We start from the raw sequence: 25,446 nt of genomic DNA, 5'->3' as shown, positions 1-25,446 counted from the left end.
TTTAAATGTTAACAAATTCAGATAAATTGAAATTATGTAACTTTTCTTATCATAATGCAATAAAAGTTAAAAAAAAAAACAAAAAACAAAAACTGAGCAGCTAGACCCTCTGACATGGACCTCTGTTAAGCTACTTGATCCTTGCCACTTATTTGTGGCAGACTGAGAAGATCAATACAGCTTTTTAAACAATATCTTCAGTAGGCATCCAGCCTTGATTGTCATGTAAACTGTGATTCGGCTGCTCTACACCCTTTAGCAATTCTGAGCTCATGGTATAGCATACATATATCCTCTGATATATATCAAGTCCCAAACTCATTGGCTTTTGTTATGTCTCAATTCCAGGACTGTAAGGAGGTTCCATTATCATCCATTTCCAGCACTCTTCTAATTTTAGGGTCTTATTGAATAACCTATGTTGGCCTGAAATTTGCTTTGTAGCTCAGGCTATCCTCAAGCTCACAATCCTGTCTCAGCTTCCCTAGTTCTAAGATTACAGGTGTATCCTAACATGCTCTGCTTAAGTTTGTTCAATTTACAATGAATGACCATGACCGTTCTTAACAAAATAAATGTTAAGCAATCAAAAAAAGAAAAAAAGAAAAGAATTGTTTTTGCTATTCTGAGTTTTTTGCCTTTCCAGATGAATTTGAGAATTGCTCTTTCCATGTCTTTGAAGAATTGTGTTGGGATTTTGATGGAGATTGCATTGAATCTATAGATTGCCTTTGGTAAGGTGGCCATTTTTGCTATGTTAATTCTGCCAAACCATGAGCATGGGAAATCTCTCCATATTCTGAGATCTTCAATTTCCTTCTTGAGATATTTGAAGTTATTGTCATACAGGTCTTTCAATTGTTTGGGTAGAGTTACCACAAGATATTTTATATTATTTGTGAAGGGAATTGTTTCCCTAATTTCTTACTCAGTGTGTTTATCCTTTGTATAAAGAAAGGCTACTGGTTTATTTCAGATAATTTTATATCTGGCCACACTGCTTATGTTGTTTATTAGCTGGAGAAGTTCTCTGGTAGATTTTTGGGTCGCTATTATATCATCTGCAAATAATGATGTCTTTATTTCTTCTTTGCCAATTTGTATCCCTTTGATCTCTCTCTCTCTTTTTCTTTTGTCTTATTGTTCTAGCTAACACTTTGAGTACTATATTGAATAGATATGGAGAGAATCAGCATCCTTGTTTTGTCCCCAGTTTTCAGTGGGATTGCTTCAAGTATGTCTCCTTTTAATTTGATATTGGCTGTTGGTTTACAGTAAATTGCTTTTATTACATTTAGGTATGGGACTTGAATTCCTCATCAGTCAAATACTTTTAACATGAAGGGGTCTTGTATTTTGTCAAATGTTTTTTCTGCACCTAAGAAGATGATCATTTGATTTTAATTTCTTTGCCTTTGTTTATATAGTGGATTACATTAATGGATTTTCATATATTAAACCATTCTTGCATCCCTGGGATGAAGCTCACATGGTCATGGTGAATGATGATTTTGATTTGCTCATGGATTCAGTTTGCAAGAATTTTATTTAGTATTTTTGCATCAATATTCATAAGACAGATTGGTCTGATGTTCTCTTTTGGGGTTGGGTGTTTGTGTGGCTTAGGTATCAGAGTAATTGTGGCTTTATAGAATGAATTAGGTAGTGTTCCTTCTGTTTCTATTGTATGGAATAGCTTGAGGAAAATTGGTATCAAGTCTTCTTTGAAGGTCTGGTAGAATTCTGCAAGAAATCCATCTGGCCCTGGTCTTTTTTTGGTTGGAAGCTTTTTAATGACTTCTTTATTTCCTTGTGTGATATGGGCCTGTTTAGATAGTTTACTTGCTTTTGATTTAACTTTGGTATGTGCCATTTGTCTAGAAAACCATCCATTTCATCTAGATTTTCCAGTTTTGTTGAATATGTGCTTTTATAGGAGGATCTGATGATTTTTTGAATTTCCTCAGTTTCTGATGTTATATCTACCTTTTCATTTCTGATTTTATTAATTTGGATACTACCTCTTTGCCCTTTTGTTAGTTTGGCTAGGAGTTTATCTAATTTGTTGATTCTTTCAAAGAATCAGCTTGTGGTTTTGTTTATTCTTTGTACTGTTTTCTTTGCTTCTACTTGGTTGATTTCAGCCCTGAGTTTGACTATTTCCTGTGTTCTACTCCTGTTGGGCGAGTTTGCTTTTTTTTGTTCTAGAGCTCTCAGGTAAGCAGTTACATTGTTAGTGTAAGATATCTCTAGTTTCTTTACCAGGATACTTAGTGCTATGAACTTTCATCTTAGTGCTGCTTTCATTGTGTCCCATAAGTTTGGGTATGATGTGCCAACATTTTCATTAAATTTCAGAAAGTCTTTTATTTCTTTCTTTAAACTTTGGTAAGGCAAAGGACACAGTCAATAAGACAAAATAGCAACCTACAGATTGGGGAAAAAAATCTTCACTAACCCCACATCCAATTGACGGCTAACATCCAAAATATATTAAGAAGGCAAGAAGATTTTCACCAACAAACCAAACAACCCAATCAAAAAATGGGGCATAGAACTAAATCAAGAATTTACAATTGAGGAATCTGGAATGGCTGAGAAGCACCTAAAGAAATATTTAAAAGTCCTTAGTGATCATAGAAATGCAAAACAAAATGACCCAAGATTCCACCTTATACCAATCAGAATGGCTAAGATCAAAATCTCAGGTGAAAACACATGTTGGAGAGGATGTGGAGAAAAAGGAACACTCCTCCATTGCTGGTGGGATTGCAAACTGGTACAACTACTCTGGAAATCAATCTGGAGAATCCTTAGAAAAGTATAAATAGAACTACCTGAATGCCCAGCTATACCACTCTCAGGAATATACCCAAAAGATGTCCCATCATGCCACAGGGGCACATGTTCCATTATGTTCATAGTGGCCTTATTTGTGTGAACCAGAAGCTGGAAACAACCTAGATGTCCCACGACAGCAGAATGGATACAAAAAATGTGGTCCATTTACACAATGGAATATGTCTCAGCTATTAATAATGAGGACATCCTGCATTTTGCAGGTAAATGGATGAACCAGAAAATATCATGCTGAGTCAGGTAACTCAGACCCAAAAGGACATTCATGCTATGTACTCACTAATAAGTGGCTATTAGACCGCCCTCCAAAAAAAAGTACAGAATATCCAAGATACAGTCCACAGAACTCAGAAAGTTCAACAAGCTGAAGTGCCTACCCACTTGGAGAAGGAAGAAATAGATCACAAGTGGGGAGGGAGGGATGGACCTGGGAGGAAAAGTGGACAATGTGGAGGGGGTATGGGGGGGGAGAGGGAAACCTAATCTGGTATTGGGTGAGGGAAAAGGACTGAAGCCCTGAGAGCCAGCAGAAAGAATGAAAATAGGCACCCTCAGGAAATAGGAGGTTAGGCAGGATCGCCCAGAATGCCCCAGAGATCTGGGTGGTTAGAGACTCTCAGGACTCCAAGGAATGGACCTTAGATGAAACTCCAGACAATAGCGAGAGGGAACTTATAGAGCCCACCTCCAGCAGGAAGATAGGACATCAAGTGAGGGATGGGGTTGCCATCCCACAGTCACCTTTCTGACTCATATTTTTTTTCCTGTCTTAATGAAAAATGGGGAAGAGCCTGAGGAACAGAAGGTCCAGCAACAGGCCCAAAGTGGGATTCAGCTCAAGGGGAGGTCCCAAGGCCTGACACTACCATAACTGTCCTCTGAAAGATCTAATAAGCAGCTGAAAGAGTCAGATGCAGATATTTGCACTTAACCAATAGATGAAAGCACCTGACCCTGTTGTTAAACTAGGGAAGGGTGAAAGAAGATAAGGAGAAGGGTGATCCTGTAGGAGGAACAGCAGTCCCAATTAATCTGGACCCTGAGATCTCTCAAACACTGGATCATCAAACAGGCAGCATACACCAGCTGATATGAGGCCCCCAACACACATAGAGTAGAGGACTTCCGGGTCTGTGTTCATTCAGAGATGATGCACCTAACCCTCAAGAGACTGGAGGCCCCAGGGAGTTTAGGGGTCTGGTGGGGTGGGGGATAGGAGCATCCATGTGGAGACAGGGTGGGGTAGAGTAGAGGTGTGGGATGTGGAATAGTCAGAGGGTAGATTGGGGGGCAGTGAATAGAATATTGAGTGTAAAAAAAAGTTAAAAATAAGATAAAATTTTAAAAAAACGTAGAACATTTTCCTGTTCATGAGAACAGGAAAAAAACCCATAAAAGTGAGTTCATTTTAAAAGGTGAGTTGGAGACTGGCTTACAGCTCAGTGATAGAGGCTAGCATGCTTAGGATCAATACCTAGACCTATCAAAACTAATGGCAAGTTGACCTGGTCTTATTTGCATTTAAATTGTTATATTAAAATACATTGACAAAAGTGACCAGAGGAAGAAAGGGTTTACTTTAGCTCACAGTTCTAGGATAGAGTTCATCATTGTGAAGCAATCAAGATGGCAGGAAATTCAAGATGGTAGTCAAGCTATGTCCACAGTCAACAGCAGAGAAGAAGGAAGTAGTGCATACATATATTCCTTTTCCTTTCTTTTTTAAACCTCAGGATACCTTGCTGTTGCCTCAGATGGGATTCTTCCAAAGTTAACTAACATAATCAAGACAATTAGTGATAGACATGACCACAGGCCAGCAAGATCTAGACCATCCCTTAATGAGACACTTTTTCCAAGAGATTTTAAATTGTATGCAGTTAACAATTAAAAATAACCAGTACAGCCACTATTTAATTGTTTTCTTGCCCTTACATTGTCATTTTGCAATAAGATTATGCACCAATGTACTCACTTTCTCAGCTGCCAGAGGAAAATGTAAATTAATAGATATCCATCAAAAATAACCTAGTCTATATTATTTTGTTAAAGAAGCTAAAATAACACTATGATAGAACATTAGTTACTTTTTGATTGGCTTTGACCAATCCATGACAACAAGAAACTTTACGGAAGAAAAGATTATTTCTGCTTACAATCCTAGGGGATACATTCAGTCCATCTGGTGTAATGAAGTCATGGTGGCAGGACTGCAGGACAGCAAGCCACATAGCAATCACAGTCAGGAAATAGAACAGTGAATACTTATGCTATACTTGTTTTCCTGTTGTTGTGTAGCTCATGATTTCAGGACATGGAATTATATCATTTATATTTAAGATGGATCTTTCACTTCAATGAACCTAATCTGAATAATCCGTCACAGACACTGTCAGAGTATTTATTTTTCTTAGTGACTCTAAATGTATAACATTGGCAAAATTAACCATCGCAGATCCATCCCTCTCAAATTTGTTTACTCTTTAAGGCATGTAATTCCATTCTTTGTTATTATAGGTTATTTCACAATTCAAAATGCATTAGGTAAAACATCAGAAGTCCTCATTGTCTTTAACAAGAGCAAAATTTAAAAGTTCAAAGTTCAAGTCTCATCTGAGACTCTAGGCTAATTATTAACTCTCATCTCCTATAAATGACATAGAATTCGCATTTCCATTCCAAAAAACAGAATTGGTACATAGCAAAGAAATTTACAAATAAATCCCAAATCCAACAGGTAAAAGATCAAACCCTGCAGCTTTATGCCAGGCATATGGGTTTGTGACAGAATCATTTAGACTTCAAAAGGCATAGGTAACCTTTTCTTTTTCCACATACACCAAAAATAGCTTTTATCTAACTCCAGTTCAACTCCTTACATGCAGCTCAGCTCAGCAGATGCCACATTGTTCTGATATTGCCAACATCCTGGGATTTCTATTGCAACATAGGTAATATGACATTTATTCAGGGGTTACAACTCTACCACATGTGGTATGGTCTCAATGGACCTTTAGAACTGTGTAAGACATCATGAACTCCATCAATCTCTCATATTTTGTGTTTATCAATTCAGCATCATGTAGGCAGTACAGAAAAGTTTTGCTAGCAGCTATGGATGAAGCCTAAAACCTTGAATCACAGTTGCATTGGTCTTTGAGTGCCAACTTTATGGAAACATATTCCTAGCTGATTGTCATTGAGTAGGAAATTCTTTCTGCAGCACTCACATTATTTAGCTCCTTCCTTTTAAACTAATTTGCATTTTAAGAAAATGAAGACATTGATAGGAGGGTTATTGTTCTCAGTGCATATTTCCTGTTTCCCTAATACATAGAATAAAGAATCTCTAATGGTGCTTGTCTCTATAACAGTCACAGATTCTTTGCCATCTTTATTTTGTCTCCAACTTTAAATTTGCTCATATAGCTTTTATTGTCAAACCACACTAAAAAAAAAATCTCTCTACTCTACTTTTTGCTCAATTTTAGTGCCTGCCTAGTTAAGAGATGTGAGCAATACTATTGACACAGTATTAATACTATTCTGTCTTGCAAGCTCCTCTACCAAACAAGTTAGTTTACATTTAACTTCACCCTTGCTTGAGTTCTCAAAAGATGGCAGAATGCAGCTAGATTCTTGGCCAAATTATCACATGAAGGGCCTCTAGGCCAATTCTTAATACAGTCACTCTTATCCTCTGGGCCACAGCCAGAGCAGGTGTGGGCAACACAGGGACATGGAAAGGTAGACAGAAACAATGCAGTTTTCAGGAATGAACAATTTTTATTTTTTCAAGTCTGCTTATACAGTGTTCAGCCAGCTACTAAATATAGCACACAGCTTGAACAAACAGTCATTATGACTTCCTTTGTCCCGTTTTCTGAATCTTTTTTCCATACTCCTCTAATCTGGTCTTATATATCAGGACATTCCTGCTTAGATATTATCTCATGCCAACTGCAATGTGTAGTAATGGTGCCATATCTTGGTTCAAGAATGTGCTTGAAAAAGTAATGGCAGACCATATGAACCTCAATATCTCTGAAAACTCATCAGCCATGCCTCTGCTATCTGTCTTTCTCTGTTTTTATTGTTTTTATCTTACTAGTTCCTATAAAGAATGACCTGTTAAGTTCTGCTTGAGTACTGTTGAACTTTTGTAGCCCACAATTGCAAATTGTTTTATATTCCTGCCATAAATCACTTCCAAAGACCTCATAACTACAGGAGCTCCACTTACTGGTACTAATTTTTACTGTAACCTTTTTCTCATTGTTGTGATCAAATACATGAAAAGAAACAAGTTAAGAAAACTAGAGAGATGGCTCAGTGGACAAGAGTATATTTTACTCTGGTAGGGGACCTGAGCTTGATTTTAATCAATTCCTGTACCTCTCAGGCTCCACTTAGATATGATTGCTCTGTCCTCAGTGAATATGTGAATTATAAACACACACACACATACACACACACACACACACACACACACACACACACACACCTTATGTAATATGCACCTAATCCTTGAGAGATTTGAGGCCCCAGGTAATGGGGAGACCTAGCGAGTTGTGGTGGAGTGTGGGATGTGGAGACATCCTCTTGGAGACAGGGAAGAGGAATGGGATGAGGAAATGTCAGGGAGGATAATGACTGAATTGTAAAAAAAACAAAAAACAAAAAACAAAAAACAAAAAAAACCAAAGATAATTTAAAAAGGAAACACTTTGAAGAAGAAAGTGGATAAATTCCACTATTGATAGTAAATCATGGTTTGAGTTGGATAAGATAGAGGGCCACAGTGCATTCAGACTTAATAATCCCTCAAAAGATGGATAGAGATTTGTTTCAATGATAACATTAAATCTGATCAAGTTGATGAGATTAAATGTAACAAATGATAGACATGTTTTTTCGTTTTTGCCATTATAGATGAAATTCAATGTGCATTCACATGTTTCTTTATAGCATTAGCATTTCATTTCAATCTACTAGTATGGTGAATTTTAAATAATTATATTGTTTTTAGATTTTGTTTTTGACAGTGCTGAAGATCAAACAGCAAATAAACTATGACAGAGCTAGTTCCATAGAATTTAGTACATGTATTTTCAATGATGTTTATATTAATACTCAGTTGAAAAGGCATCATCATTCATAAGACATTATTCTTAATGCTTTGACAATAGTAGTAATATCAAGCCAAATTTCAAAAAAAAAAATCCTCAGATATTTGTGTTATTTTTTTCTATCTTGATGATATTTTATGTCCTGAAAGTTATGCACATGATCTTTAGCCAACACGACCAAACAAATGTGTACTGAACAAAGACACTAATAAGTATGCCAAAGTAGATGTGGAAAATAGTGCATGTGGTCTCAGTCCTACACAATGAACTGTATAGGCAGCTGAGTAAATCTAGGAGTAGGAAGGCTGGTCTTCCACTGGAAAAAGCATACCAATTGTTGCCTAGTACCAAATGGCTCATTTTGAAAACACACATACAAGTAACTTTATAAGGAGTTAACAGGTTATATTAAGAATAAATGTGTGTGTACAAATATACATGCAATTACAATTGTTAAAAAAAAAAAGTGACCATAAATTCGAAGGACAGTGGAGAGGGGAATATGAAAAGTTTGGGAGGGAAGATAGGGAGGGAAGAAATGTAAATTAAGATAGACTCTCAAAAACAAATAAAACCAAGGAAACTAATGAGAAATACCATGACCATGGCAACTTATAGAAGAAAGGAATTATTTGGACTTGCAACTCCAGAAGGATAAGATTTCATCACCGTCCCAGCAGGAAATTGAGAGCTGCAGTGGGCAGATATAGTGACCTAAGGAATGCAACCTAGGTTTTCTACCAGAGATGAATCTCTCCAGGTACCAATGACCACTTTTAATAGAATATATACAAAACTTTTATGTAAAATATAACGAAACTATAAAAAATACACATATCTATTTTGGGTGGGAAAAATTAATATAATAAAGATTTAGTAATTTACCCAAAGTATCAAAAGTAATACTTAATAGATCATTTTTGAAATCCAGCCATATTGGCTGTTTTTGCGTTAACTTGACACAAGCTAGATTAATCAGCAATGACAAGCCTCAGTTAAGGAAATGCCTCTATGAGATCCAGTTATAAGACATTTTCTCAATTACTGATCAATTAGGAAGGGCCCAGCCCATTGTTGGTGGTGAAATCCCTGGGCTGGTGGTCCGAGGTTCTAAATGAAAGCAGACTGAGCAAGCAAGAACAATCAAACCAGTAAGCAGTCCTCTTCCGTAGCCTGTGCATTGGCTCCTGCCTCTAGATTGCTGAGCTCTTTGAATATCTTTACTTATTTCCTCTGATGCCGAACAACAATGTGAAAGTGTAACCTAAAGAAACTTTTCTCTATCCAACTTGCTTTTTTGTTGTGGGGTTTTATCATAGTAATAAAAACCTAAACTAATACCCCAGGTGTATTTTACTACAAATTCATATGTAACACTAAATTAATTGTTTATCCTTAAGCCATCTTTATGAATGTATCAATTGTGAATATGTTACTTTTTAATTTTGTATGAGTAAATCTTATATGCATTGTTTAAATGAATTATAATCTATTATTTGTGTTTGTTACTAATGTACCACTTAAAATGTTAGAAACATTGAATCCTTTGGTTTATATTGCTATGTAGAATATGGCAGACCAATATTTTACTACATTTCTATTATATAGGAACCTAACCAATATATGTTGGACATAAAAGTTATTCCACCACACTCACATATATGCTTTCTTTTTTGGGTCTTGCTTTAGCTATATGAATATAACTTAGTGGTGTTTAAAGATTTTAGAAATTATAAATATTTTAGATTAATTGATCTATGTTGAAAATAATATATATGCATATAATTAAAATCTCTGCAGATAGGGCTAGAGGAATGGTTCAGTAGTAAAAAGAACTTGATCTTCTTTCAGAATATCAGAGTTTGATTCTCAACATCCGCAGGACATGTATCAATCACAAAAACCTTCAATTCTAGAGTATGCAAAACCCTCTTGATATTTCTCTGGGAATCACACCTACACATAATTTACAGATGTGGGCATGTGTGTCTCTGCTGAGGCCTGGGGCTGTGGCTCTCTGCTGCTAGGGCCTGGAGCTGCATGACATGTTATTTAGTTAAAAGGAGGCAATGCATAAGTTAGATATTTTATTATAGGAAAGAGAAAATAGGCCAGTCATGTAGAGAGAAAGAAAGGAAAAGGAGAGGAGAAGAGGAGAGAGAGAAAGGAAAGAAAGGAAGTAAGAGAGCAAGAAGACAAGAGAGAACAAAGTGGAAGAGAGAGAGAGAGAAAGAAGGCAAAAGAAGAGAACAAAGAACAGGAGAGAGAGGAAGAAGGCAATAGAAGGGACAAAGAGCAGGAGAGAGGGGAGGGGGCAAACTGACCCTTATATTGTGTGAGGCATGACTATCTGTCTGTGGGGTGGGCCATGTCTGGCTGTGGTCAGATGACTGGAGGTAGGGCCCAGCTTGAATGCTGGAAGCATGGGGCATTGTCTACCTGACAGAGCACACATCTCCTGTGGGGGCAGCTGTGAGAGGTTATGACTGAAACAGGAGTAAAGGACCCAGGAGTTCTGGCTGAACACCTTCCATTCCTTACAGGCAAAGATATTGCCAACTGGGTCACCAGGGTTCAGACCTATTACTTGACTGGGCCTAGGTTGCCTGAACAGACCACTGCCCTACATTCAGACATTCACATTTAGGCAAAACACCGATACACATTTAAAAAATTAACTTTTTAATATACATTTTATCATGTAATTTTTGTTTTATTTATTATATTAAATGTGTGCATATGTGTCTATGTGTGTACACATGCATGAACATATATTTGTAGATGTGTACATGCCAGGCCTCATGTGTGGAGGTCAAAGGACAATTCTCAATAATCCTTTCTGTCTTATAGAATCCGGAGACTGAACTCATCTCCTCAACTGAAGTTCTGTTAGTTATACATTTGAAGATTTTTCTATCTTTCAATAGAAATATTTTATCACTCATTTATTAGATTTTAGCATATAATTTAAATAAATGTATTTATATCCTAGTAAAGCTCTAGTATCACATACGTGATTTAAAAGAATAAATATTTAAATTAACTTCCCCTGTTGTCTCAAACTAATAATTATCCCTTATTGAGAATCCTTAGAACCTTTTGAAAGTATAAACTTATTCTAACTGGTAGCTATTCTCTATGGAGAATTCTTAGAAACTTCTGACAATATAAATCTCTCCTATAATGGTAAGTCAAATTACAAAATCTCATAAAATTTCCTGTCATCACTTTTAGCATCATAAAATTAATATATCATATATATGGTTTTGTTTATTTATTTTGAGTTATACATTTTCCAATTTATTTTGGGTTATGCATTTTCTAACTCCCAGGTCAAATATATGTTATTATTACTGAATATAATATAACAGTTAGAAAAATGAGTAAGTACATTTAATTTTCAGAACAAGCATTTTGTGATGGTTACAACTGAGAAGAGAATTATTAGAATAAAATGGAAATAGAGAATGGTGTACAAGGCATTACACACAAAGATAGATTTTTTTCTTTCAAACTAAAGGAAATATTTAATGTTTTGAATAACAGTGAATTTTGCTTTGCAAATAAAAAAATGTGCTGATACTAGATCTGAAATTCTTCTTGCTGATCCAAACAGAAACAATTCATAAGATAATTATCTAGTATAAGGGTGAAGAAAGCATACTTTTGGGAGTATATAAAAAAAAGAAACAAACTGCACAAATTCATTGGTACTACCATTTTTTAATTTAAAAAAAGCAAAGTTACCACTTCTGTGTAAAAAATCTGCTGTTCAAGGTTTTATTTAGAGCCAATATTGACAACCAAGGATATAAATTGATTAATATAATTAAAATTAAATGCATCTATACTAAAATGGTTGAAATTTGTTAATATACTTTATTTTTAGTTTACTTACTCTCATTATATCCTACTCACTTACCTCTGGCCCTGTCATCTTCTAAAATCATTCCCCAAACCCACTTCTCCTCTAAGAAGGTGGAGATCAATCCTGAGTATCATTGACCCTGGAATATAAAGTATCTGCAGTGTTAGACAATCCTCTCCCAATGAGGCCAGACAAGGAAGCCTAGCTGGAAGAACATATCCCACTTAGAGGCAAAAGCTTTTGGGATAGCCCCCACTATAGTGTTCAGGACCCACATGAAGATTAAACTACACATCTCTAACATATGTGCAGGATGCCTAGGTAATAAATGCCTATCCCATTTATGCTCTTTGATTGGTGGTTCAGTCTTAAAGAACACCAAGATCCAGATTAGTTGAGTTTGTTTGTCTTCCTGTGCTTTGTCCCTTTTAGGGCCTGCAATACTTTCTTCTACTCTTGCGTAAGAGTCCCCAAAATCTATCCACTGTTTGACTGTGACTCTGCATCCCTCTGATTCAGCTGCTAGTTGAAGCCTCTCAGAAGATAGCCATGATAGACTCGTCTCTGCAAGCATAACAAAGTATCATTAACAGTGTCAGGAACTGGTGCTTGCCCATAGGGTGAGTCTAAAGTTTGGCTGGTTATTGTTTGGCCATATGTTATCATGTTTTTGTTCTTAGCCATTCAGAACAATATAAGATGTAATCTCAGAGTTATTTTGATTTGCATTTCCCTGATGTCTCAAGACACTGAACATTTCTTTAAGTGTTTCTCAGCCATTTGAGATTCCTCTGTTGAATTCTCTGTGTGACTTTGTACCCTGTTTTTAACTGGGTTACTTTGGGTTGCGGCCATCTAAGTTGTTGAATTCTTCATACATTTTGGATATCAACCCTCTGCCAGATGTAGAGTTGGTGAAAATACTTTCTCAATCTGTAGGTTGGCATTGTGTCCTATTGACAGAGTCCTTTACCTTACAGAAGCTTTTCAGTTTCAGGAGGTACCTTTTGTCAGTTTTTGATCTTAGAGTCTGAGCCACTAGTGTTCTTTATAGGAACTTGTCTCCTGTACGAGTGTGTTCAAGTCTATTCACCAATTTCTGTTCTATTAGATTTAGTGTACCCAATTTTATGTTGAGATCTTTGATCCACTTGGACTTCAGTTTGGGCAGGGTAATGAATATGGATTTAATTTCATTCTCCAACATGCAGATATCCAGTTGAACCAGCATCATTCCTTGAAGATACTTATTTTTTTCCATTGTGTGGTTTTGGTTTCTTTGTCAAAAATCAAGTGTCATAGCTGTGTGAATTTGTTTCAGGGTCTTTGTTTGATTCCAATGATCCACTGGTCTGTTCCTATACTAATACCATGCAGTTTATATTATGATTGTTCTGTAGTATATAGCCTGAGGTAAGGGATGGTAATACCTCTAGAAGGTTTTTTTTTTTTAATAAATTATTGTTCAGGATTAGTTTTGCTAGCCTGATATTTTCCTTTTTCCATAAGAAACTAAGAATTTCTTTGTTGAGGTATGTAAAGAATTACATTGGCATTTTTACGAAATTGCACTGAATTTATAAATTGCTTTTGGTAAGATGGCCATTTTCACTATGTTAAGCATACTAATCTATGAGCATGGAAGATCTCTCCATCTTCCGATTCTTTCTCAATTCTTTTCTAGAGTGACATGAAGTTATTGATATATAAGTCTTTCATTTGCCTTATTAGAGTTACGTCAAGATATTTTATATTATTCATGGTTATTGTAGAGGGTACTGCTTCACTATTTTCTTTCTTAGACCATTTTTCATTTGCATAAAGGAGGGCTACTGATTGCTTTGACTTAATTTTGTATCCAGCCACTTTGCTGAAGTTGTTTATAAGCTGTAAGAGTTCTAAGGTTTGTTTTTAGGGATAGTTTATGTATACAGCATATATTCTGTGAATACTGATACTTTGACTACTTCCTTGCCAATTTGTTTCTGCTTGATCTCCTTTAGTCTTCTTACTACACTGTCTAGATCTTCAAGTACTATATTGAATAGATATGAAGAGAGTGGGCAGCCTTATCTTGTTCCAGATTTTAGTGAAATTGTTTTAAGTTTCTTTACATTTAATTTGATGCTGGCTATTAGCTCTCTACATATTGCTTTGATTATGCTTAGTTACATGTCTTGTATCTCTAATAACTCTAATACTATTATAATGAATGGGTGTTGGATTTTGTCAAGGGCTTTTTCAGCATTTAATAAGATAACCATATGATTTTTTTCTTTCAATTTGTTTATATGATGGATTACATTAATGGATTTTTGCATATTGAACCATCCTGGTATCCCTAGGATGAAACTTTCTTGATCTTGATGGATGATGTATTTGTTATATTCCAGGATTCCTTTTTGAGGAAATTTTATTGAGAATTTTTGTATCAATGTTCATAAGAGAAATAGTTCTAAAATATTTTTTCTTTGTTGAGTTTTTATATGGTTTATGTATCAGGGTAACTATTGCTTCATAAAATGAGTTTGTCAATGGCCCTTTTGCTTCTAATTTGTGTAATATTAGTATTATCTTTTTCTGAAAGAATTATAGAATTCTGAACTAACACTGTCTTATCGTGTATTTTCTTTTGCTTAGGAGATTTTGCTTCTATTTAATTCTTCTAATTTAATTCTTCTATTTTAATGCTTCTATTTTCTTGGGGGTTATGGAATTGTTTAGTGTACCTGATCTTGATTTAAATTTGGTATGTGGCATTTGCCTAGAAAATCATGCATTTCATCTAGATTTTCTAGTTTTGTCGAATATAGGCTTTTATAGTAAGATCTTATGATGTGTTGTTATGTCTCCCTTTTGATTTCCGATTTTCTTTATTTGGAATCCTGATTCTATCTTTTGATTAGCTTGGCTAAGATCTTGTCTATATTGTTGATTTTCTCAAAGAACAAAACCTGATCTTGGTTTCATTGATTCTTTGTACAATTTTCTTTGTTTCTAATAGATTTCAACACTGATTTTGATTATTTCCTGCATTCTACTCTTCTTCTGTGTGCTTGTTTTTTTCTTTTTTCTTCTTCATTTTTCAGGAGTACTTTTAAATTGCTGGTATGAAAACTTTATAACTTCTTTATGGATGTAATTTGTGATGGCAACTTTCCTCTTAGCACTGCTTTCATTGTGCCTTCATTTTCATTGAATTTTAGAAAGTCTTTAATTTCCTTTTTTATTTCTTCCCTGAACCAGAGATCATTGAGTAGAATATTTCTATTGTTATTGAAGTCCACCTTTAATACATGGTGGTCTGAGAAGATACAAGGAGTTATTTCATTTTTCTTATAAATTTTGAGGCTTGCTTTGGGACTATGTACTCTATTTTGGAGAAGGATCCGTGTGTTGCTAAGAAGGTTTATTCTTTTGTGTTTGAATGAAATATTCCATATATATCTGTTAGATAGGTCTATTTGATTTATAATTTGTTTGATTATTTCTGTTTAATTTTTGTCTGGATGGCATGTCAATCAGTGAGTGGGTAGTTAAAATCTCCCACTATTAATGTGTGGGTCTCAACTTGCAATTTAAGCTTTAGCAATGTTTCTTTTACAAATGTGGATGCCCTTTTGTTTAGGGCATAGATGCTCATAATTGTGATATCATCTTGCTAGTTATTTCCTTTGGTTGGTATGACATGGCCTTGCCTGTCTCTTTTGATTAATTTTGGTTTAAAATCTATTTCAGTAAATATTAGAAGGGCAACTGCAACTTACTTCTTGTGTCCATTTGTTAGGAAAACTTTTTCCAGCCCTTTACTCTGAGGTAATATCTGTTTTTATGGCTGAGGTGTATTTCTTGTATGAAGCAGAATAATAGATCCTGGTTTGGTATCCATTCTGTTAGCCTGTGTCTTTTTATTGAAGAACTGAGTCCACTGATGTTGAGAGATATTAATGAACAGTGATTGTTATTTTCTGTTATTTTAATGTTGGTGGTATTAGTGTGTGTGTGTGTGTGTGTGTGTGTGTGTGTGCTTTCCTTGTTTTTGCTGGTGTTGAATTACTTATTTTCTGTGTTATCCTTCTTTCATTGGAATTTTCTTTCTAGTGTTTTCTGTAGGGTTTGATTTTTGGATAGATATTATTTGAATTTGTATTTGTCTTGAAATATCTTGTTTTCTCCAGCTCTACTGATTTACCCTTTGCTGGGTATAGGAATCCAAGATGAATGGCACCTGTTGGTTTTTTTAGAGGTTGCAACATATCTGCCCAGGCCTTTTAAATTCCCTATTGAGAAGTCAGATATAATTATAATATGTCTGTTATAATTACATCTGTTTGTATGTTACTTGGCTTTTTCCTTTATGGCTTTGTCTTAGTCAGGGTTTCTATTCCTGCAAAAACATTATGACCAAGAAGCAAGTTGGGGAGGAAAGGGTTTACTCAGCTTACTTCCACATTGCTGTTGATCACCAGAGGAAGTCAGGACTGGAACTCAAGCAGGTCAGGAAGCAGGAACTGATGCAGAGGCCATTGAGGGATGTTCCTTACTGGCTTGCTGTTCCTGGCTTGCTCAGCCTGCTCTCTTATAGAGCCCAAGACCTCCAGCCCAGGGATGGCACCACCCAAAAGGGACCCTACCCCCTTGATCACTAATTGAGAAAATGCCTCACAGCTGGATCTCATGGAGGCACTACCCCAACTGAAGCTCCCTTCTCTGAGATAACTCCAGCCTGTGTCAAGTTGGCACACAAAACCAGCCAGTACAGGCTTTTACTACTTTTTCACTGTTCTATAGATTTCATGTTTTGGTTATCATGTTGTAAGAAATTATTTTTTCTGGTCCCGTCTAATTGGAGTTCTAGAAGCTTCATGTATGTTTATATGCATTTCTTTCTTTATGTTAGGAAGGTTTTCTTCTAAAATTTTGTTGAAAATATTTTCTGGGCCTTAGATCTGGGACTCTTCACATTCTTCTATTCCTAATATTTTTAAATTAGGTTTTTTCATGATATCTCTTATTTCCTGCATGTGGTGTTGTGTCAGAAACTTTTTTATATTTAACATTTTCTTTGACTGATGTATCAATTTCTTCTATTGTATCCTCTCTACCTGAGATTCTTCCATTTGCTGTATTCTGTGGATTCTGTTGTTCCTGTTTGCTTCACTAGTATCTCTATCTCCAGGACTCCCTGAGATTGTGTTTTCTTTATTGCTTTTATTTCTACTTTCACATCTTTACTCTCGCATTGTTATATTTATTTCCTTCATCTATTTCATTGTATTTTGTGTATTTCTTTAAGGGATTTATGCATTTCCTCTTTAAAGACATCTATCATCCTTATACTAATGGATTTAAGGTTTCTCTCTCTCTCTCTCTGTCTGTCTGTCTGTCTGTCTGTCTCTCTCTCTCTCTCTGTGTGTGTGTGTGTGTGTGTGTGTGTGTGTGTGTGTGTGTGCTTCAGTTGTGTTAGAATATCCTGAACTTGCTGTGGCAGGGTAGCTGTGCTTTGATGTTGTTATATTGCCCTGCATTTTGTTTATTATGTTCTTCTCTCGGCCTTTATCCATCTGATGTTCCTGTTGTAGTAGGTATTATAAGGGCGGTTAACCTCCATGGTCCTGGTGGGGCAGGCTTCTGATGGATATTTTTGTGTTCTGTGGTTGCAAATCAGCAGTTCTGTATGGTTCAGGATCTGTTGGTCTGATGAAAGTAGGTAGAGATGTAGGGGGCAGGGAATGGAAGTCCAGTACGGATAGCAGACTGCTCAATGCAGCATGTAGTGCCCCTAGAGGACTCAGGGAGCAGGAAACATGGGTGGGGGAAGGGAAGCTAACTTGTATACTTCAGGCTACTCAGGTCTGATGAAGGTCGGAGATGTGGCAGGAGAATCTGCCAATATATATTAAAAGAAAATTATTTAAATGAGTCATCTCACTTAATTTTATATGTGTTTTCAGTTTGGCTATTACACATACTGATACAGAGTGTAAGCATGTTAATAAGAAGCAGATAAATAACATGCATTCTTGATGATGGTACCTTAGAAATAATTGATATTTTATTATGACTTTACAAAACTTACCTAGGAAAGAAACTCAATAATTGGTTTTCTTTATAGTAACTATGGTGATGTAATAGTATGAAAATGTTTCTTTAATTCTAGGAGCATGGATCTTTTGCTGGATCTCTCAACCAGAGATAATAATAAACCTTGAAGTGACTTAAGATTTAGACTGGTAGCCTACTATATACTCAACCTGTTTGTTTAACTTGCCTTTAAGAGAACTATGTTATAGCCAGCCTTATTTACCTTGTGTTTCCCATGTAATCATAATAAAATTTAACAACCTAAGCTACTGCATATTTGTAATCTTCCTTTATGTATTGTTCCATGCTCCTGGCACAGAACAATGCATATGTATCATTTGCTGAAAGCAGCAAGTACAGACATTGAAAACAAGCTTCTAAAATCTACCATAAAAGTTGAAAACATTTATTTATCATTTATGAATATTGGTTGATTAATGATGATGTTTGTAGTACTCTTTGTTGTCTGGATCAGTTGGGATCAATGGGAGCCAGTGACTAAACTTTTGCAAAACTCTGATAAAGATTTCTATAAACTTGCCCAATCCTTCTCAATATGATGCTTTCTGTGTTATTCAATAATCACAAATTGAATCCCTTTGTCAGGAACAGAAATGAATAGAAATGTATAGTAACACAACAATCAGATACACATAAGAGATAGAACACAGAAAGTGCATTCATTCACAAAGGGATAGTCACAGACACAAAAACCAATAGATTTAAAGACAGGGTTCTTCAGACTTGTATAATAAACAAACACATATTAGAAAATGCAGAGAATATGAAGTAGAGAAATCAAATCTGTACTAGATTTTGGTTAAATGACTTCAAGGGGAAGTGCTTTTTTGTTTCATTAGTGACCCCAACCCATTGTTTGTATCTGGGACTTAATCACTATATATGTAATCTTCACAAGCACAGTGTGTGCTTACTGAAGAAAATGTATTCTGTATCTGTATATTGGTGATATATGTGTAGACCTATATGAGTGTGTTTGAATGGGAACATGCCTGTCCCACATCACATATGGGGATATCACAGGAAAACCTTGGGTATCAGTTGTCACTATCTACCTTATTTGAGATAGGGTTTCTTTTTTGCTAATGCACCACATATGCTGTTAGCTGACCCACAAGTTTATAGAGAATCTTTTGTGTCTGCTTAACTACTTCCAAGAGGAGTAGTAGGCTTATAGACACTTTTGCTCCCTGTGTGGGTGTTATGTGCACTGAAGCTTCAAACTTAGGTCATCAGGCAAATAATTTTACTTATTGAGAATCACCAAACTTTATTGATAAATCTTTATGACTGATCATTTATGATCAAAGTGAGAATTATCAGATATAGATAATTAGACTAAAATATTTTTAAAATGAAAAAAAGTGTATAAAGAAGAAAACAAAGCAAAATATTAAGAAAAAATGGAGAACCCAATCTTCTTAAAGTCATGTTCAAACTAAAAACCATATTTGTAAGATATTACACATTTTTATATTATGTGTTGTTTCATTATTAGTTTGTGTTTTATGAGTCACAGTCAGATAAGTGAAAACAGCTTTATGGATTTTTTTTCTAATCAAAGAAACATGTTTATTTTTTGTTGTTACTCAATAAAACATCTCCCAACATTACTATGCCAAGATATTGGCAAATTTCATTATGGATTTTGTGAGACAAATCAATATTCTCATTTTTTTTAATCTCTGAGGTTATAAATGGATTTCAGCGTACCTCTTATTCCCATCATGTACATGGCTGTATAATGACCTACCTATAGGCTACTGCCTAGTTGTAAACTGAACTGATTAACTTCTGGCCATATGTGAACAATTTACTAAAGACAACTTCATTGTACTTAGAAAGGCTATTGTTTACTTTCTTCTTAAGGATACACAGTACTCATACATTTGTATAATTTCTAGCCAAGATTTTATATGTATATGCTACAAAAGTCAACTAAGTTTTAGGAAATATTTTTCTTATTAATGAATGCTTCTTTTTCATGAGTTTTCTTTCTGATTACTAATGAGTAAGATTTCAGGGTATTATAAAATACCAAGCACTAATTGAAAAATTACTTAATATCTTACATTTTTTTAAGAAACACTCTCCAGAATTCTTTGAACCAAATTTATTTTGAGGAAACAAAATGAGAGCATTGTTAAATACCTGTTTAACAATGTATCCTCTGCAATTTAGAAAACAAGTGATACTGCTTTAAACTATATACTAAAAGTACAAAAAGTGTTGAAAAGTCTCATTATGTCCCTCTTTAATCTCTACACACAGTATATCCTATTATTATTACTTTATAACTGAAAATTTGGGACTTGTGTTGTATATGTAATTGTTTTATTACATAGTAAAGTTTCACTATCTTATAAACCCTCCCTTTTCTGCCTATTTCTCTCTACTTCAGAAATAGTAGTTGTCTACTTCAAACCAGTAGTCTTTTTCACTGTCTCTATTATTAGCTTTTCAAGAAGGTTACATAGTTGCCTTTTCAGTTTACTTCATTTATACAAAAATATATATTAAACTGTAAATACCAGGTCAAGTTTTGATAGTTCATTATGAACACAGATTTTACCATTCGTAGTTAAACTTTACCAATATGTCTTTTGACACCCATGGAAATATTAATAGTGTTACTGAAACAGTTCAATATTTCTATCATCTATCAGGGTTGCTCTCTCTGTGTGTAAGGCAATAATGGCTAAAGTGAACTCGTTTAACAAATCATCAGTACAGTATAATTTTACTAATTTGAATATTCATGCTATAAATAAGATCACTGGGGCTAGAGTGATTAAGAGCACTGACTGTTTTTCTAGAAGTCCTGAGTTCAATTCCCAGAAACGACATGATGGCTCACAAGTATCTGTAATAGGGTAAGATGCCCTCTTCTAGTGTATCTAAAAACAGCATCTGTATACTTGTATACATGAAATAAAAAAGTAAATCTTAAAAGTGAAGAAGAAAGAAAGAAATACCCCTGAACTTATATTGCAGTTTCCTCCTCAAATCTATTTTCTTTCTGTCTCTATTCTCTATCAAACTCTGTAAACCACAACATCATTCTCTAATTCTGTAGATTTTAATGTATTTAAATTCTATATATGAGAGACCATGCTTTTCATTCTTAACCTGGATAGTTTCATTTAGTCTCATATTCCCCAAGCTCACATACTTTTGTGGTAAAGAAAAACATATAAGTTTTATTAATAATAATACCTCAGTGTTGATGGATAATAAAATAAATATTATTCATCTACACAGCAGACTACTCAAAAATTCAAATGAACACCATATCGTCAAACTTAGTGGCTGCCCTAAGCAATTCCAATATCAGTTTTTCATAGTAATTAATACATTAATGATGAAGAAAGGTATAGTTTGGAAAAAAGCTGTGTAAAAAGATGAGCAGACAAACTTGTCACTTTGTAAGTCAATTTTTTAGCAAAACATTTAATAATTTAAATAAAATTGCAGCAGAACTCACAGAATTAAAAGTTATAATTCAGACTACTGTGTTTAATCTTTGTCACAATATGGAATAATCTTTAAAAAAATGCTGGATATACACTGAGAAAAATACAACCTGTTTTAATTGAGTCAAGAAGAAATTGAAACGCTAAGTAGACAAATTGTAAAGAGTTTATTAAATAATAAAAGAAATCTTAAGAAGAGAGATGTGGCTAAGCAGTTAAGAAAACTTGCTGCTCTTCCAGAAGATCTGAATTCAATCATAGCACCAATATGTTGGCTCCCAATCACTGTTAATCCACTCCCAGAAGATCCAATGCTACCTTCCATTTATTTTTAGGAATCATTCAAGCACATGGTGAACAGGTATATGTGCATGGCAAGTGACTCAATACATGTAAAAAAAATCAATGAAATACAATAAAGAAAATCATCAATGAAAACCTCATTGGTAAAATTTTACCAAGTATTCAAAGAAAAGTTCATGTCAGTCTGTCTTGAAGTCTTCTAAAATTAGAACCCAAAATCCATTTTCTAATACATTGGCACCCAAGGCAGATAAAGATATCATAAGTAAAAATGAATATGGGTGCATCTTTCTGGTGACTGTCCATATAAATATTCCAGTAAATCAATCATAATAGAATGTGTTTGTTATGCTAGCTTCAGGGAGGCTAAAATGGAAATATAAGTTTGTTTTGTTGTTTTCTTTTATTGAAAATAGATTTTTTTCCATACAATATATTAATTTTTTGTTTCCCCTCTTCTTAGTATCAGTTCTTCCCTACCCACCTTTTTATCTGACCCACACTCTTGCTGTCATTAGAAAACAAATAAACATCAAAGGAATAATAAAATTAAATAAGAGGAGAGAAATAAACACACAAATAGTAATATGACAAAACTCCTAAATATGAGAAAGAACCAAAGAAAAATCACAGGAAACTCATAGAGACACAGACACATGGATTTGTATACAGAGGAATCTCATAAAAATCCAAAACAGGAAACCATAATTCATATTCAAAGAAACTATAACACAAAATATGAAACCCTGGCTTAACATTATAATACAAAAAATAAAACTGAGACTTACATGCAAGAGTTATTTGTCTTCCCAATGAGGCTCCCTTTAACAAAACTACTTTTTCATTTGCAATTGACTATCAATTAGCAGTTGCTTCGGGTTAATGGATGGGAGTATGTATCTACTTCTCCTTCTGCTCTAGAGGCCCATTTGGTGGAGACTACTGCAGACCTCCTGCATGCTCCTATATGAGTTTATGTGTGCACTAGCCCTGTTTTGTCTATAGGGCCTTAAATATTTGGTGTCCTATATCCTCTCTGGCTCTTATACTCTTTCTCTCGTTTCTGTTGTAGATTTCCCTCAACACTGAGGGCAGAGGCTTGATGAAGACATTCTTTTAGGGTTCTGTTTCAAGGTCTATCATTCTCTGCATATTGTTTGGTTGTGAATCTCTGTATTTATAGCCATCTGCTGCAACAAATGGGTGATGGCTGAACAAGGCACTGATCTATGAGTATAGCAGAATGTAGTTGAGCCATTTTATTGCCACATGCCTTTAGCAGAACAGTAGTATTTGATTGTTCATTTTCCTTTGATTTATTAGGAATTTTCTGAATCTGTACTATTTGATGATTTATATCTGTGTCCATCTATTTTAAATCTTTCTTTTTATTGCTCTTTCCTCTATCTTTCTCTTGCTGTACTTGCTCCCATGCAAAGATAGGAAAATAATGTCGGAAATTAGATCTATTACTTTGTATAATATTAATGTTCTAATAATATTAAGTATTCTAATCTATCTTTACAGATTTCTTTTTATTTATTCATATTTTATTCAGTGTCTTTTATGAAATGGATATATTTTATGTCAAATTTATGTGACTTTATGATTGAAATTATTTCAAAATAAAAGTTTTGATCTTACTACAATTGTTATTTTTTTATTGACTTATATTTTTGTAGTATACATACTGATAAATGAATGGTTTCTTTAAACATTGATTATAGAATACTGAGTATATACCATTATATCTTTTTGTTTTGTTTTGTTCTGTTTTTTTGTTTTTGGTTTTTTTTGTTTTGTTTTGTTTTGTTTGTTTTTTTTTTGTTTTGTTTTTTGGTTTTTGGTTTTTTAAGACAGGCTTTCTCTGTATAGCCCTGGCTGTCCTGGAACTCACTCTGTAGACCAGGCTGGCCTTGAACTCAGAAATCTGCCTGCCTCTGCCTCCCAAGTGTTGGGATTAAGGGTGTATGCCACTACTGCCCAGCCCCATTATTTCATACTACATCAAAGTTAGCCACAACAAGTCAAACTTAATAAAAGCCTTAATTATAAGACACATTTTCAAGGATGATGGAAGAAAATACAGAATGAGTTTCTTATAAATTTGTTCTGGGAAATAATTTTTTATTGTAGCTATTAAAGCACAAACAAACAAACAAAAAACAATACATGTGGAAGACCGGGCAATGGGAACTCTGGAGGTCTCGCTCTGGGACGGACCTGAGGCCACCGTGCCCCCACAGTAGAAGGAGCCCGGGTGGCGGGCTCCAGGGTCCTGAGGCATGGAGGGGTGTAAGGGGTCCAGCAGCACCATGCAGGTGAGCTTCGTGTGCCAGCTCTGAAGCTGGACACGAGCTTCAATATCTTGGACCAGGTCACCATCCAGGAGCTCACAGCTCCATTACTTACCACAGCCCAGGCGAAACCAGGAGAGACCCAGGAGGAAGAGGCTAACTCAGGGGAGGTGCCATTTATTGAAGCTCACCAGGATGGTGTCTCTCGAAGATTCATCCCCCTAGTCACGATGATGTCTACAGATAGTGCTAACAGCTTCACTCTGATCCGGGAGACATCTGATGGTAGCACCATGGAGAACCTCAGCAAGAAACTCAAGGTCACTGGAGACCTTTTTGACATCATGTCGGGCCAGACAGATGTGGATCACCCACTATGTGAGGAGTGCACAGATACTCTTTTAGACCAGCTGGACACTCAGCTCAATGTCACTGAAAATGAATGTCAGAACTACAAAAGCTGTTTGGAGATCCTGGAGCAAATGAGTGAGGATGACAGTGAGCAGCTACAGAGGGAGCTGAAGGAGCTGGCCTTGGAGGAGGAGAGGCTGACAAAGGAGTTGGAAGATGTGGGAAAAAAATGCAAGGTGGTGGCAGAGAACCTGGAGAAGGTCCAGACTGAGGCGGAGAGACTGGACCAGGAGGAAGCTCAGTACCAGCGGGAGTATAGTGAATTTAAAAGGCAGCAGCTGGAGCTGGGTGATGAGCTCAAGAGTGTAGAGAACTAGATGTGATATGCCCAGATGCAGCTGGACAAGCTCAAGAAGACCAATGTCTCCAGTGCCACCTTCCATATCTGGTACAGTGGACAATTTGGCACAATCAATAATTTCAGACTGGGTCGCTTGCCCAGTGTTCCTGTGGAATAGAATGAAATCAATGATGCCTGTGACCAGACAGTGTTGCTGCTCCATGCTTTGGCCAATAAGATGGGTCTGAAATTTCAGAGGTACCGACTTGTTCCCTAAGGATATCATTAATATCTGGAGTCTCTGACAGACAAATCTAAGGAGTTGCCTTTATACTGTTCTAGGGGTTTGCGGTTTTTCTGGGACAACAAGTTTGACCATGCAATGGTAGCTTTTCTGGACTGTGTGCAGCAGTTCAAAGAAGAGGTGGAAAAAGGAGACACTCTATTTTGTCTTCCATTCAGGATGGACGTGGAGAAAGGCAAGATTGAAGACACCAGAGGCAGTGGCGGCTCCTATTCCATCAAAACCCAGTTTAACTCCGAAGACCAGTGGACAAAAGCGCTCAAGTTCATGCTGACGAATCTCAAGTGGGACCTTGCTTGGGTGTCCTTACAGTTTTATAACAAGTGACTTGCTCCTTAGGGGATGTTTACCTTTAAGGTTTTACAGTTTGTTTGGTTTGGAAAGATGCTTTAAATTAAATTTGGGTAATATTAAACC

General features: G+C 35.5%; 1 protein-coding gene and 1 pseudogene across 1 annotated transcript in view; both read left to right on the top strand.

Moving 5' to 3' along the window:
* Cpxcr1 (CPX chromosome region candidate 1) overlaps positions 1–25,446 on the top strand; it is a 119,835-nt gene that overhangs the window by 12,451 nt on the left and 81,938 nt on the right. The gene's annotated exons all lie outside the window — the stretch shown is intronic.
* On the top strand, positions 24,023–25,356 carry LOC116094106 (annotated as a pseudogene).

This window comes from Mastomys coucha, chromosome X (assembly GCF_008632895.1).
Source record: "Mastomys coucha isolate ucsf_1 chromosome X, UCSF_Mcou_1, whole genome shotgun sequence".
NCBI lineage: Eukaryota > Metazoa > Chordata > Mammalia > Rodentia > Muridae > Mastomys > Mastomys coucha.
This window is presented reverse-complemented; position numbering and strand designations above follow the sequence as displayed.